Source organism: Plectropomus leopardus, chromosome 4, assembly GCF_008729295.1.
Source record: "Plectropomus leopardus isolate mb chromosome 4, YSFRI_Pleo_2.0, whole genome shotgun sequence".
Lineage (NCBI taxonomy): Eukaryota > Metazoa > Chordata > Actinopteri > Perciformes > Serranidae > Plectropomus > Plectropomus leopardus.
This window is the reverse complement of record NC_056466.1, coordinates 15431702-15436744: the sequence shown is the minus strand read 5'-3', so window position 1 is coordinate 15436744 and position 5043 is coordinate 15431702.

Here is a 5043-nt window from a genome sequence, read left to right as displayed (position 1 = left end):
CGCCGGCTGTTTGTCTTTTTCATTCTTTTGATGAACATTTATCCACCACCTCAAACGGTGTCACTCTTGCACTTTGCTAAACACACAACAAAACTGTTTTCTTCATCTCCCTGGGTGGCTGTTTCTTCAGTGAAATGCTCATAAACACAAAGCAACCGTTTACTTGGAGTTTCTAATATTTGTGCTACATATAACAGATCATTTATCACAGTTAGAAAGAGGGGGTCTTAAAAATTTGATTTATTTCTATTTATCAACTGCAAAGTCTATTTGTATGTTGAAAGGGGATCTACATAGATGAATATAGAAGATAACAACAACAACAATTGAAGTTTAGAAGCTATAGTGTCTGGGAATATTGCAGAAAATTTGCTTTGTGGCTAACAAATGTTTATGCTACTTTCACGTTTTGTCCAGCAAGATAATCTTGAGAAACGAACACCACTTACATGATTTTTTAAGTGTAAATAAAACTCATGGGTGGGGTTTTTAACTGATGTATTTTGTGACGTAGAACAAAACGTTTCTCATACTCGTGTTAACAAAAGAGCTTTAAAAAAAAAAAGAAAAAAAGAAAAAAATATTCACTTGGGGATGAGGGAACTGAAGTACAAAATGCTAACTCATTTCCAGGTTTTGTCTGACTCATTCCTGCATCACTCCATAGTACAAAACCTTCACTAGGATTAGGGTTTAGATATGGTTGACAGTTATTGACTGAAATTGACTATATTAATCCTTTGAGACCTGGATGGACATCCCTTTTCTTGTGCTGCTTTCAGACACCTTTTGCGAGTATTTAAACCTTTAAACCCTGAGCAAAATGGTGTGATTTCTTTCAAAAACATAGGGAAAAACGCAATAAGCAGCTTGGTAAGAAATGTTCCAGAAATTGCAAGAAATTAGAAGAGTTAGAAAATATCTTTTTGAAAGTTAGGGGGGAAGTTATTAGGGAATAAAGACGAAAGCTAGGGGAAATTATATTCATAGTTAATTATTAAAATGACCTATTTCAAATCGTGTTATAGAATTATAATTTTAAAGGACTTTTCCAGGGCATTTATTGTTAGTATTATTTATTTATTCATTGTTTTTTTGTTTTGTTTTTTGTTTTGTTTTGTTTTTACAAATTTTATTGTACTTTTTTTTTTTTTTACTTATTTTGGGGTTAATTTGTTTTACATTGCCTTCCTCCCGTGTTTTTGAGAGGAATCAATCCAAATGTACAATTTTCAGGTTTGAAAGGGAGGATTATGGCAAATGTTAGCAAAACTAAAAACATCATATCACGATACAATTCCACTGAAAGTCAGTAAACAATAGTGTTGAATATTGCCCAGGCCAAACAAGCATCTTCATGATTAGCTCACATTCAAATCTACTTACAAAAAGTCCAAAGATTGTATAAACTCAAATTCTGCCACCAGTATCACCAGGGAGAGCAAAATTATTTGTCCTCATTCAATATTCCTCCTAGAAAGAATGAAAAGTAACGAAATAAATATAAAGTTGGGGAAATCCAAAACATGTTTCAGAGCAGTAAGAGCAGAGGGAGCAGATGTCATTCAGTGAGGAGACGGAGACATGAGTTAAGGGACGGCACTGATCATCTTTGAGGGACATAGCATTCTCTCATTTATAACGCTGGCGTGCCATCATAATAATAAGGAATAGGATCTGTCATGGTGTCTAGCTGGTGTTTTTATTAGACCGATGGGAGGTCTCTCTCCCTCTCCTTTCTGTGTTGTAGTAATGAAAGTTACAGCACGTTCTCGCCCAGCCAAAGGTTGGCCCTGCCTAATGAAAACAGATGAAGCAGAGATAAAGTGTTTGCCGACATTAAGGGACTCATTTATCACCGTTAGCCCCCGAGCTATAGAACACCTTGGTCTGGAGCTCTCCTTTAACAGGCCCTGCCTCACAGCACCCCGGTGGCACGCTGCAGCCTTCCAGGCACATGAACACCTCCATCTTTACCTCTCTTTCTCTCTTTTTCGATGCAGGTTTTGCATCGCTTTAATGGATAATATCACTGTTTACATCTGTGTGTGTGTGCCCTCTCGTCCACAAAGCTGGAGTGAGGTTTTAACTAAAATAAAGAGATTTAAAGAAACCTTTATCAAATCTTAAGGATCTGGCAGTCCTTGCGGGACCCGCATCACCTCAGTGTTGACCTATGTGGGTTCAACAGCCATCCGAAGCCGAATCTCTTCTGTTGAAGGGCCACGTTCTCATCTAGCTGCTCATCTTGCCTGTGTAATAATGAATCTTTTCAGCTGTGTTTAAAGCTGCTTAATTAAGTTCAAAGCAGCGCTCGGGGCACTGTGCGCCTGCTCAGCTGACCTCCCTATGAGTGGAAGTGTTGATTAGGAAGTGAAGAGACATGCAGGCACTGCAGGGGATGGCTATTGATTGAAAGGATAGAAAACCTCATTTGGATTTTGTGATTGGAATATCTCACTGTACACGGGGGCTGTTTTTCTTCATTTGCCGAATAACAATAACTCCATTCCTGCACTGACAGTTTGGCGAAATTGTCAACTAAGTGAGGAATTTCCGTGATAAGACTAAACGCTGGAGTTTTCCCTCATCCCAATAATAGCCCTTCACCCCGGCCTGAGCTGTCTGCACAATGTCGACCTTTCGACACCACCTCGCGAAAGTTGGCCGCTGTCGATCGATAGCGTGTTAGCTTTTTGTTTGAAGGTTCAGGCTGCCTTGGCTTTATTACAGCTGCTGAGAGTCATGGGGGAGTCGTGCACGGCTTTGTGAGAGAGGAGCTCCCTCTTGTTTGCCAAAAGTGTAATCCCGCCGTGACCCGCCGTGACCCTGCCCTGAGAGGAAAGCTGCTTAGACAGAAGTGCGTGTCTGTGGGAGCTCCCAGCTGCCTGGCCTCTCTCTCTCTCTTTCTCTATATTTTTCTCACTACATCTACCTCACACTTTTCCCCCCTTTACAGCTCCATATACATCTTTTTTTATCACAGAGAATCTCTCCTTCAGTCCCTCACTCAGCACTCTCCTCCTCCTCTCCTGTTTACCTCTTCATCTCTTCCTGCCCTTTCCTTCTTTTACAGTTAACAACATGCATGCTTCACTCAGCATCAATACTTCCTAAGACTCCCCCTCTTCCCGCCCCTCATCCACCATCGAGGTTTTTGCCCTGTGAAGGAGCCGAGGCTTTGCTAAGTGGAGACAGATCTCCTTTTTTTTTTGCTCCGACAGAGAAAATAAACACACAAAGTCCTGCCATAGACAACCTTCAGTGCGGGCTGCAGAGCAGGACCATTGGCACACGGGGAAGAGAAAATGAAGGAAGAAAATGACCTCTGGAATCGATTTGGCATGGGTTGAAGCCAGGGCAAAAACTGCGCAGAATAAGGCTCCGCTGAGGCTGCTGGTTGATTTGTAAATCTATTCATCTTTGGAAAAAAAAATTAGGCACTCAAATGACTTGGTGAATATGAAATATTCCATGTTTATTCAGTCCTTAATAGGGTGTGGAAGTTGTGCAAGTCCATGCAGGCTGCTGTAAAATCATGCAGTTTTATGCAAAGTGCAAAAACAAAGATGTCAGGTTCAAGTCTGTGCAAAAAGGAAATCCACACCTGAGGTGCACCTGAGGGAGCAGCAGAGAGATGATCTGCAGACTTGTGTGGTGCGTCACTCACTCGCCACTCTTTGACACGCATAGTGGAACATGTATTTACATGCATGTTTGGTGCCCAGCCCACGGGCATAGCATCACTGGCTGCCCAAACCCCTGCTGCGCTCGTTCCCCGTTCTCTGGGTTGAGACATCACTCGGCAGGGGTCAGCAGCAATCTGATTCAGGAAGCACTGCGGGGGGTGTTTGGGGGGGGAAGAGAGGGGGGGGATTACCCACAAGTCCCTGGGCCTAGTGTATCCAGACTTAGGGCAGCCTGAATCAGCGGGGAGTACAGATCATACCCCCCTGCTGGGTGCTGCCTCAAATATAAAGCTACTGCTTGGCCACTCCAACTGGATGACAAACACATTATAGAAGAAGGTGGGAGTGGGGGATAAATGGGCAGAGGGAGAGCAGCTCTACTTAAGTACGATCATGTCTTTGAAATAGATAGGACACAAACCAGCCAACTCTTCTGTTGTTAAGCACTGCAGTTACCATGGCATTCTATGACAGTCACCAGCCATAGGTTACTTGGTTTCTATGGGTAACAGTTAGTGCTGCACTTTATTCACATCTTTTGTGACACTGAACCTAAAGATATCGCCCACCGATTCTCAGCAGTAAAATGTCTCCAAATGAAACATGACACACCAGATGTTAATTTTTAAACATCTATATGCTCTTGTTTCTTTCATCGCTTTTTTCTGCGAGATGCAACAATTTCAATGATCCGAGTTTGCTGAGATCTATAGTGCAGAGATTTAGTTATAGCGAGCTTAACAGAATAGCCCAAGGTCAAGCCCAAACTAATCAGGCTCCTCATTTCCCTGGATGGAGTAATGAAGGAGAACGCTGACCCTCAGCTGACCCTGGGAATCCTTAGCCGGAAAATCTGGCCTGGAGACCAATTAGTAAAAAAAAGTAAACGGAAATATTAAAACAGAGCAGTCATTTATTAATAAATATGATCCAAAAAGAAGCAGCTTCAAAGTGTGCCTTTATGTGAAAAGAACGGTTTGATGTTTTACATCAAATGTCACGAAACCTTAAATCTTGCAGGATAACAAGCTCCTTTTAGTCCGTATCCTAAAGATGATTTGTACTGAGGGTTGATTACAACCTGGCTAGCACTCCTAATTATCTCCTGCACTTGAGCTTTTAATGATTTCCATGATTCAATTATCCCTAACTGAATTCCTGTCTTCAATCAATTAAAGCCATTGCTGCACACTCATCCATCTTCCAATCAAGACATCGGGAATCCCTCCATCCATTCTCATTTGAGACGAGAGTGGGTCAAACAAATTAACAGAGATCGCATCCATCCATGTCTATTCATCTTTTTTTCTTACCTTTTTTTGTTACTTTTACTTTGTTACTCGTGAGTGTGGTG